The sequence below is a fragment of the Vipera berus genome (assembly GCF_964194415.1).
Source record: "Vipera berus genome assembly, chromosome: 5".
NCBI lineage: Eukaryota > Metazoa > Chordata > Lepidosauria > Squamata > Viperidae > Vipera > Vipera berus.
In genome coordinates this window covers 70974544-70986774 of record NC_138207.1, presented here as the reverse complement: position 1 = coordinate 70986774, position 12231 = coordinate 70974544, and the positions used below count along the sequence as shown (strand labels likewise).

At 37.2% G+C, this 12231-nt stretch overlaps 1 protein-coding gene across 1 annotated transcript in view; it reads right to left on the bottom strand.

Moving 5' to 3' along the window:
• The window catches only part of ADGRA1 (adhesion G protein-coupled receptor A1), a gene marked incomplete at both ends in the record, with an annotated part of 483384 nt that overhangs the window by 166331 nt on the left and 304822 nt on the right, over window positions 1–12231 (bottom strand). The window lies entirely within an intron of this gene.

Sequence of the window (12231 nt, the reverse complement as noted above, 5' to 3'; positions counted from 1 at the left end):
GTTTTAGTGATACGGGTGTAGGATTAAAATCAAGGGAGTCTTGTACATAAAATATTGGCATAATAAAGGATGTTTTTCCAATGAAGGTGGTACTTAAATCCATTAATTAGGGAAAATCATACTTTTATATGAAAACTGAGAATTATTTAACTAATGTCATCCTACCAATTTCCATTCAGGAGAAAAGTATACTAAGTTCATTGGAACTTTGTCCCGAGTAAGCAGGATAGATTTATAGCCTCAAATCTGTAATAGCCTTCAAATGTTATTTGATTTTAAAAAGTTATTATACAACAACAACACATTTATTAGCCATTGGGGGGGGAAAGAATATGAGATACTGTAAATAAGACAAGAGGGAAAGGGTCCTCTCATTGATAATCCAGCACACCCCTCTAGTTGCTAAGCAACTGCTCAGCAGAGAAACATTCAAAGAATCTACACCAGAGGAAAGTTCTTCCATTTGCCAAGCGGTTTAGTTGTTGCTTTTGTGTAGATGCACAGTACAATATTCTGGAAATATTTGAAACAAAAAGCCCTCAAAAAGAAGGGTAGCTAACCTCCTGGTTGTTCGATGAAGGGGAAAGAAATTCAGATGTAGGGACAGGAATTCAGGCGAAGGAAAAAGAATTCAGACCTGAGTCGATAGAGAGCTTTGAACCAGCCAGGCAGCCTCATCTCCAGAAAAAGAACTCCCCCGAGCACTGCCCGCTGAACTTTTATTCACCTCCATCATTACAAAAAGTTACATCAGTCTCACACAAAATAGTATACATAGAAATAATTGGATTACTCAGGTGCCTATGAGATCACACAAAAAACAAGGTAGAATAAGATGTATGTGAAGGCTTTATCATAGCGTTTCCCAAACCTCCCACATGCTAGGCTCCCCGCCAGCCAGGAGAGTGTGCTCTCACTGAAGCTAACAGAGAGGCCCAACTAGAGGGGAACGGAAAGGCTGAAAGGTGAAAAACCAAATTCTTGAGAGACCAAATTCTGGCCGTTCCCACATTCCTCTTATTCTACATCTAAGTCTCATGCAGAATACTCATGAGCTGCCAGTAAGGCTGGCAAGGGTAAGTATAACACTACTTACCCAACCTAGGTTGAGCCAGATGTATTTAAATATATGGCTACACTATTTGGTACAACTGTACAAATTCAGATTTCCCCAAAGATTTCTTACTCAGTAAAAGAGAATTTTCTTGGTTTTTTTTAAGTCTCATGTTCTGAAAGCTTCTGAAAATGTTGGATGTTTGTTTTTAACCTTACTGAAGTGAGGCTTCTCTGTTTGTGTACATTTTGGAACTGCATGTATCTCCACTACTTGGTATCTTACTTCGCTACATTGGTTGCATAATCTTACACAGCCCTGTCAAAGGTTCTCCCTTTGGGATTTGATTAGAAATCAGTAGGCTGGGGAACAATGGAGACAGAGTTATAAAATTAGAGACATTAGTAATTTACACAAATATATGAACTGTCCGGTGTGACTACAGCCTGTTCGATGGCCTTTGAGATAAGGCTGAAAACAGGAAATAAAGATTTGCCCCATGTTTGGGGCCTAGCAAGGTAATCTAAGAGTTAACATATGACACATATTTCTCCCCTTGCAAAAAGGCTAACAAAGCGAGAGAGAACCTGTGGCTCAAGAAGTGAAAACACTGCCTAACGTGCAAGCAGCCCAGGTTTGAATCTCAGAAGGGTATGACTGACTGATGAGGACTAATGAGTCCGAAATGCATTATCAGCCTCCCTAAATTCTTTGTTAGTAATTTACACAAATATATGAACTGTCCGGTGTGACTACAGCCTGTTCGATGGCCTTTGAGATAAGGCTGAAAACAGGAAATAAAGATTTGCCCCATGTTTGGGGCCTAGCAAGGTAATCTAAAAGTTAACATATGACACATATTTCTCCCCTTGCAAAAAGGCTAACAAAGCGAGAGAGAACCTGTGGCTCAAGAAGTAAAAACACTACCTAACGTGCAAGCAGCCCAGGTTCGAATCTCAGAAGGGTATGACTGACTGATGAGGACTAATGAGTCCGAAATGCATATCAGCCTCCCTAAATTCTTTGTTAGTAATTTACACACACACACACACACACACACACACACACACACACACACACACATATTTTTTGGCTTGCTAACAAAGAATAAAGGGAGACAGATATGATCACTTCAAACTTATTTGTTCTCATCGGTCAGCCATACCCTTCTGAGATTCGAACCTGGGCCGACTGCATCTTAAGCAGTTGTTTTAACTTTGTTAGCAAGCCAAAAAAATTTACATACGGTAACTATGAGCTGCCACTGCTGTGGCTACTGCCTGCCTGTGGATGGCCTTCGGTTAGGCTGAAACAGGAAATAAAGAGTTGTCCCATGTTTGGGGCCTAGTAAGGTAATCTAAATAGTTAACAAGCATTTAACACATATCTCCCTTGCTTCTCAGCTAACAAAGTGAGATAGAGCTTGTGGCCTAGAGGTTAAAACAACTGCCTAATGTGCAATCAGCCCAGGTTCGAATCTCAGAAGGGTATGGCTGACTGATGAAAACAAATAAGTTTGAAATGCATCAGTCTCCCTTTAATTCTTTGTTAGCAATCTAAAATTTACACACACACACACACACACACACACATATATATATACACATATACATACAGGGCTTTTTTCTCATAGAACGCTCAGAACGAAGTTCCGGCACCTTTTTTGGATGGAACCTTGTAGGGTAGGCAAGGCGGGTTGTATGACACGTGTGAGTTCCGGCACCTTTTTCTTTTACAAAAAAGCACTGTGTGTGTGTATATATATATATATATATGTGTGTATAAATAAAAGAGAACCTAATTTGTTTTCTCTCAGATTGCAAGAGAATGACTACAAAATACAAAGGAAATCTTGTCACTGTCCTGTTATTAACTTTATCTATGGACAAATCTTGTAACCTCTCCATCTAGGATTTCTTCCCCAAGGATAGCTTATGGGCTTCATCAAAAACCCTGATTCTATTTAGGTTGCAATTTATTTTCTCTCTTAAGTAATTCCCCCCCCCCATTTACATCAGATGGGAGAGGGGAGGAGGCTTAATTCTATTATAAAATAGGATAAAAATGAGTAACTCTCATTTCCGAATTGCAGAAAACAGAAGGCCGTAGTGAGACTATGCAAGCTGCTTCACTTTCAAAAGGTAGGCTGAAAAATGAATATTTTATCAGTTTCCCTGATACACTTTGCTAATAGCGAAATGTCACCAAATAAGTAACTTGTGTAGAGTTAGAAGCAAGTTGGTGTACTTGTTACTAACAAAGAGTGATTAGTTCACATAAGAAAAAGTCAATGAGGAATTTGTATTAAAGGCATTTATAGAGATGGGACTCTATCCTACTGTATTTCATTGTGAAACAGGGTATTAAATTAGTGAAGTAATTTTTAATGAGAGAAATGTTGATGTCCCCAATCACTAACACTTACTTTAAAATAACTGGATGATTTAAAAGTTAAAAGATTAAAGTTATTTCACCTTGAAGACACTTCGGGCCATTTAGGAAAAGCTACTGTACTCTACAGTTACAATACTTAGGAAGTGGATTATTCTTTCCTCCAATGATATAAAATTATTTTTACCTCTGGCCCTCTTCTGCCCCCACCGCCAGAAACTCAACAAGGTTTAAGAAAACTTTTCAACTGCCACTGATCATTAGAAAAAGATGCTGTAACATAGCTAATTTTCCAGAAAAAAATGATTAACTGGAGAACAATTTAGTTAACTATTCTGTTTATTATTTAGTGCAACTGTTGGGGGACTTTTGTTTGTTTATTTATTTATGTATGTATGTATGTATGTATGTATGTATATATTAATCACATTTGTATGGGCAACCATCTCATAAGAAGTGACTCTTGGCAGCCTACAGCAATCAATAAGAAGAAGTATACAAAAATCATCATAAAGATTAGTAGATACTTTAAAGTAGATATCGAGCTTGTTATAGCTGTCATCACATGAACTTTGCTGTGTACCTAACATGAAGAGGTTACTAAAAGAATCTCTATTGTTTGTGAAAAAATGATGCTGACAAATATGTGGAGCAATATAAATCTCCAGGTGAATATGTTTTATACTTATGAGTTTAACTGTAAACTACACAGAGTCGCTTTGAGAATGAGATGGGTGACATATAAATTTAATAAATAAATATAAGGTTACAGAGCTTCTCAGTTACATTTACATTCTTATCGCACAATTTTATTTATTTATTTATAAATTTTATTGGCTGTCCATCTTACAATAGGGTGAATTCTGGGTGGCTTACAGTAATAAAAATTTATCTATGCATGTACATTAAAACATAAATAGATTAATAAATTGATATTCCTGGTTCATTCTTCAAACTTTAATGGGGCTTGGGAGCTTCTGACATAGTCAGCTTCCTTTTGTAACATCTTGCTCGCAAGATTATTCCCACATACCATTAAAATGAATATAGAAGCCAAGGTACATATTAACTAAATATGGGTCAAAAGAAAGACTTTGCTATGAAAACTGATTTGCCATCAAGATGTCATAGATCTTATGTGAATATATCTGTTCACATTTCTTCAGTTTCACCTGGAAGCAAAAAATGCAGAATGTGCATTTTTCTGGCCTCCTTAGCCTGCTATGGGAACAGATTTTCACGGTCTACAATCAACACAAAGCTAGAAAATGAAAACGCTGGCCAAGCTTGCAGATTCCTGTTCAGCAACCTGATCCTCAATCACCTTTTCTTCCACTGTAAAAAGCTTCACTATGATTAAACTCCTTGCATTTTAAATATCGATCTTGCATGTACAACTTTCAGATCACATGTTTAAATCAGAGCTCTAGAACTCAAGTACCATTTAAAGAATTGTACACTGGAGTGAACTACAGACTTCATTCCCATTCTATTTTCTTTACTGAGATACAAGAGAACAGACAGCAAAACATACTGATTTATAATCCATTGCTTTTCTATTCCTATAAAAAGGGAGAGAGGAAAAACCAGGCACAAAATGCTATAATCTAACATTATATTAGAAAGTCTTTTATTGATTCATCAGTAAAGGGAATCCATAAATTATGCATACATAAATTCAGATTTTAAACTGTGATTAATACTGTTTCCGATGAAGGATTTCATATTTATCCTGCTTTATAAATGAAGCTGAGTCTTAAGATTCTATTTTCTGATCCATTATGTACTGATTGATTAGGTGTCAGGAAGTCACTATACTGACTCTTAGCAATCACACAGACAAATTTTCTCCAGGACAATCTGTCCTTTAACCTGGTCCTTAGGTCTTCCAACAGTACAGTGCACTCATAACTGCTGTCGATCCATCTGTGGATGATTGCCTTCTTGTTCTTTTCCTTTTTCCTTGAAATCCTTGGGAGGGTGATTCAAAATTGTCCAAGGATGTCTCCGTAGTCATGTGGCCGGCATGACTAGACGCCAAAGGTTCACGGAACGCTGTTACCCTCCCAACATAGTGGTCCCTATTTTTCTACTTGCATTTTTACGTGCTTTCGAACTGCTAGGTTGGCAGAAGCTGGGACGAGTAACAGGTGCTCACTCTGTTATGCGGCACTTGGGATTCGACCCGCCAAACTGCCGACCTTCTGATCGACAAGCTCAGCGTCCTAACCCACTGAGCCACCGCGTCCCTTTTATAGATATATAGATGTAAGTATATAGAGACTTGCATTAAAATATATAGATTATTATTGAAAAGTTTTGATTTTTATATAATCTTCTTAATGCTGTTCACAGTGGTTAGTCTGAATAATCAGAGGTTTGACGCTAGGGATCTTGGAAAAGTAAAGTTACTCATCTTTACATTCAGCAAAGCAGAATAAAAGTCCTTTGAGAAACCTTGCCGAAAAAACACACATCTTTATGAAAACCGATGGTAAGGGCATGTGGCAAAATGAAACATTAAAGAATTCTTCTATGTATGTGTACATGTGATAAACCAGCAGATGTTCTTTGCTCTTTCCGCTGAAGCTGCACACAGCAGTATTCCTTGTTAAAAGGTATCAACTTTGTTTTGAGTTAGCTTGATATCAGTTTGGTAAACTTAACATCGGCACTGTAAACCTAAAGAACAAAGACTCTGACAAATACATTAGTAACTGGCTGTTCTTTTAAGTTACTGAAATAACATAAAAGAGATAAAATGTCTATGGTATTCTTCCTATTTCCCCAAAGCCCTGAAAAGATTTTTGAAAGAAAGCAAGGCATTCAAGCGCATAGTTTCAAAGAAAGATAAGAAAAGTTCTGTAGTTCTTAAGGTGAAAATCTGCGGGAAGCAAGGGAAACAGAACACAATGTGACAGAACAAGTGACAGAACTTACGTATCTATATCTATATGAATGCAACAGCATCAGCGAAACTTCAAATGAAGCATCACTTTACATATTGGGAGGGATGAAGGTGAGAGAGTAGCAGAATGTTATTTTCCTTTCAGATGCACAAAAGAACTGGCAACATCCTGATCAAGTTATTGAAAATACAGAGCAGTTTTTCATGTACATTGGAATATATGTCCTTGTAGAAACATTGTTGTCATCTAGATATACTCCTGGATTTGTCTAAGGCAGACATGTCAAACACAAGGCCCGGGGGGCGGATCCGGCCCGTGAAGTGGTTTCATGTGGCCCGCGAAGCCATCCTGGAAACAGTGAGGGAACGGCCCCCACTGCCTTGGCCCTGGCCCAGAGACCCTCCTTCTGCCAGAGACCCTCAGATCTGTCCCACTCCTGCCCAGGCCCCCATAGGCACCCTTGATGCAAACGATGTAGAGCTGGCCACGCCCACCCAGTAGGCCATACGCACTCTAGCCACGCCCACCCAGTAGGCCACGCCCACCCAGTAGGCCACACCCACCTGGCCCCTTGAGGGCACCCGCAATGCTGATGCGGCCCTCAATGAAATTGAGTTTGACACCCCTGGTCTAAGGGGAAATAAATATGTTCTGGTCCCCAACTGAAGAAAGAATTGTATCTTGAAAATATTGTCTGAATTTATTCTGAAAGTGTTTTATGTCCCTGGTATGCAGATTTAACTAAGATTGACTGAAGTATTATAGTCACATAATGAACACAAGTCAGCTTATGTAAGTCTGAAGGTACAAATGTTCAGCTACACTAGTTTTTTTCTGTGACTGTGATTGCACGTTCCTGCCCCCCCCCCTTGTATGAACGTTTCCTAGGCAGTAACTCTTTCCCCCTTTCCTCAAGGTCACCCCTGCATTCCATTACAGAAGAATAGATAAGAAAGAAAAAAATAGTAAAGGAAAAAGAGAAGAAACATATTTATTTATTTATTTTTATTATATTTGTATACCGCCCTTCTCCCGAGGGACTCAGGGCGGTGAACAGGGCACATATAAATAGAGAATACAAAAATTAAAAAGAATTAAATAATCGCCCAGATAAGAACAATAACAGTATAAAAACCTCATTAAAAACCCTAACATCCCCCATCAGGCCAGGCCAGGCCAGCTTGTTCAAATAAATGGGTCTTCAGACCGCGTCGGAAGGAGCGAAGGTCCGGTGCCGTCCGGAGCTCGACCGGCAGCTGGTTCCATGAAGCCGGAGCGCCCACAGAGAAGGCCCTCCCCCTGGGGGCCGCCAGCTGACATTCTCTGACCGGAGGCACCCTGAGGAGGCCCTCTCTGTGGGAACGCACAGAGCGGAGGGAAGGAATAACCTATTTTGCATCTTCATCATAAGTATGAACAATTTTAGTAAGTTATCGCCTCTTATTCTTCTTCTTCCCCTATTCCATCTCTTATTGATAAACAAATCAACAAAACTTCGTCATTTCAGTACTCATGTCCTTTTAGTTACCAGACATAACAAAATATCTATTTTAACCTTGATCAAGTAAACCAATTTTACATTTCTTCCTTTTACTTCTAACAATCTTGATCTCTAGTTCCTTCAAATACTATCACAGAATTATTATTGATTTCTTTTCATTTTTCTTTATTCTTTCTCACAAAATTATTCAAGACTTAGCAAGCTTCTTTTGTAAACCCAATATAAGAAAATTTCCCATGCCAGTCTCTTATTTGTTGTTTGTATATCCTTTTAAATCTTCTTTTGCCTTGTCCAGTGTAATGTTTTTCTCCTATGTCATTCTTGCAGCCTGTCTTTTTAAAAAAATCTACTTTCAACTCAGTTCAGTCTGCTGCAATCTCTCCTGAACAGAGAAACACCAGCCACATCTCTTATAGTTATATTCTGTCTGGACTACTGACCACCTGAAGCTATCTGTAAACAGTGCTCTCAAACTGCAAAAATTAAATATAGATTGCTCTTGAATTAGATAACGGAATATTTCTGGTTATAAACAGGAATTCACTACACAGGTCCAGTGAAAGTTGCCCGATATGTTTGAATTACCCACTTTATGATTGAAACTAAGTGACTAGCCTGAAATCTGGAGGGTAGTACAAATCTCCAGGCCTGATTGCATCTAGACATTTTGGTTGGTAAAATTGGGAAGTGGGGATTGCAGGGAGGGTTTTTGTTTGGTGTAATTATTCATTAACAATTAGGTTTCTTTGTGTGTCATTCAGTGTCCCCTACCTCTCATATAAATACAATATATTTCTCAAAGGAAGAAAATATTTTCATTTCAACAATGGTACCTCCAATTAAAACAATTTATGGATGGTGGATTGGAAATATATTCACGTAAGTTCTTGGAGAGCTGCTAACACAATAGAGTGGTCATTTATAAATATATTTTTAAAATGGTCTCTAGAAGACCTAGTTTGGCTAGTGGTTAAGGAATCAGGCTAGAAACTGGGAGACCATGAATTCTAGTCCTATCTTAGACACAAAGCCAGTTGAGCAATCTTGGGCCATTCACTTTTTCTCAGTTTTAGGAAGCAGGCAAACCACTTTACAAAAACCGTGACAAGAAAACTGCAGGAACTTCTCCAGGCAATCTCCAAGAATTGGACACAATTGAATGGAAGGGAAAAATATGGCCTATGTATCATTGCGTATCTCTGTGTATTTAAAAAAAGTAACTCTGGCATCTGAAAAAATGAAGATAACTAAACACAAAATTAGTATCAGAAATACTTTAGTTTATCTCATATATTAGACTTCTGAAAGAAGGAGAACAAATATTTGAAAGAACAGATAAATTAGTCATACTAGATGGGGTAGACTACATCTCTCTCTTGCATCTTGATGCTTATGCATATAAGATAGCTACTTTGATCTAATTTTAAAAAACTAATTGAAACTACTGCAAGTGCAGAGTTTGCTTTTTTTCACCAAATGATGTAGCTGAAATTATTAAACATGACATTTTGAAATTATATGTGGCAAGAGCTAAATGACTGTAAATGCCACTAAAATCAATGGGATTTGTTCAGGTTGTAGGTCTGTTACAGTTTATATTTTACATGATCTTAAGGTAAATCTTTAGTACATTTGAGAGAATGATATCAATTATATTTGTTCTCAGTTTTAGAATCTATCCTGGTATCATATGAACTATAGTTGAACATAGTTTGTTGTTTTTGAATGGTTAAAAGAGAGTTATTGATTTAACAGTCATTAACACTATAAAGTATATACTATATGTATATTTAAACTATATTTTGTCTATCTGTCATTATATATAATGTGTATATAATATAATGCATATACAGTATGTACCCACATCTGGTACAGATTCTTAACATTTTGAATCTGCTGTTTTAGAGCAGCTTTTAATATATTATTAACATGGGCAATCATTTTTTGTGTCACTAGAAGCTCTCTCCACTACACTGTAACTCAGGATAAAATGTCTATGGTTGAAAAGGGGTTGCATTTTGTGGTGGCTCATAATATACACATCAAAGCACAAAATTTATACGGTCCATTTTCTACAAAACAAGGCACATTTATTGTAAGTGGAAATATTCTACATACTATATATGTATATGTATTCTCTTCCCAAATGTTACATTTTAAATGCAGGGAACAATAGATACATACTTTTTATCCTACAAAAATGAAAATTCTGAAGTATTTGTTCATTTTTTATTTTGTTCAAGGATTAATAGTTAAAAATTACATATTTCCTACCTAGGATTTAGCTTTATTGGATTCATTTTTCCCCTCTAAGGTAAATATCTGAGGAGTACATATTCCTTTAGTACGGAATGAAACACAAAAAAACATATTCAAGTGCTCATAGTGGTTCTTTTTTAAATTAAGGAGGCTTAAGTTAGCATTGATTACTTTAGTATTGATCCAATTCTCTGGATTTAGATAAACATACTCCTGAATGAAGTTTGAATTGTAGTTGTTATATGGAAAATAGGAATAGCAATTATTGGGCCATTGTTAAGAGTATTTATTTGCAATGGCAGACATACTGTGAATTTAAAAACTGAACATTATTAATTTGATCTGTTGGCTACTGATTAAATAATTGATTAATCTGTTATAGTAATCAATAAAACATTTTTATCAGCTAAAGCAAACGTCTTGATTAATTGGTCAGAAATTTGTAACTTTTTACAGAATAGGTAAAAGGTAAAGGTTCCCCCGCACATGCGTGCTAGTCGTTTCCGACTCTAGGGGCCGGTGCTCATCTCCGTTTCAAAGCCGAAGAGCCAGCGCTTGTCCGAGGACGTCTCCGTGGTCATGTGGCCAGCATGACTAGACGCCAAAGGCGCACGGAACGCTGTTACCTTCCCACTGTAGTGGTCCCTATTTTTCTACTTGCATTTTTACGTGCTTTCGAACTGCTAGGTTGGCAGAAGCTGGGACGAGTAACAGGTGCTCACTCTGTTACGCGGCACTCGGGATTCGACCCGCCAAACTGCCGACCTTCCGATTGACAAGCTCAGCGTCCTAATCCACTGAGCCACCGCGTCCCTTTTTTACAGAATACATTACCTAAAAATTATGCTCAACTGCAAAGCATATATGATATTAGAAAAGGTGGAACAGCACTTCTAAGATTCCTGTCCAGTGCAGGAATCTGCTACTATAATAGTGTCAACTTGCTAAAACTTGGTTTACATACTGTATCTCAACGAACAGCTGTTATTGTTAAGTTTCTAGCTGAAGTGAACTTGTAATTTAAACTATTATTTCTTATCCTGGAACAGTTCTAACAATTTTGTCCCATCTTTTACCCAATGCCTTCTATACTTGAGACCACCAATCATAATTCACACAATTTTTTCCTGGCTAAACATTTCCAATCCCCATCAGGCCTTTTACAATCTTGGTTGTTGAGTTTCGGTGCCCTTTCTAAAATATGATGCCCCAAATTGGACAAACTATTTTAGGCATACTGTAGTCTGACTAGTGCAGAAAAGAGAAACAAAATACTTATTTTGACTGGGGTAGAGAAAACATTTCTATGGTTTATTGGAAATTTGGGAAATGGGAATTACATATAATCTTATGTATCCTTTGTTGCCTATAGAAGAATGATGTTTTACCTGAGTACCTATAGAAATTTTAACCATTGTGGCTGTCTACCATCAATATTTTCTAAGTGATGGAGAAGGAAAATGGGTGACTAGAACACCCATCACTGATTCATAGCATCCGAGCTATGTCACAAAAGAGAACCAGACAATATACAAACCCAGGAGGAATTTTTAGGAAGTAATATTTTCTACTCAAAGGAATGCACCCACCATTTTAGGACTGCTTTTATTGATTGATAAATGAACTGACTCACCTAAGTAAGTTGAGCAATAGTGCTTTAAACAAATAATATCCCTAACTAAAAACTACCTTCACGTGGAGATTAAGAGAACTTAATAAATAACCTGAATGCTATATTTACCAAATGTCAGCTGTGTTCCTCTCATTGATAATATATAGGCTGCTTCCCTTTTCTCCTAATATTCCTTTTAGAAAAGGTATACATTCAGCTTTAAACATCTTTATATGTAAAATCACCACTGTTTATGTTTTAATTTAAGGAAATAAAATGATGTATTAGGAATCAGGTTAAGTAATATATAGAAGAAATAGAAATACCAAGATAACACCGAGGGGCTATGGAATCCATTGCAAAATGTCAGTTTTTTCTTATTAAAAATAATGTTTGAAAATTTCAAGACAATATCCAGCATCTTCTATGCTCAGTAGGAATTTGGATAAACCAACATATCAACTATATGGTTTTCAGGTGTGTGTGTGTGTGTGTGTGTGTGTGT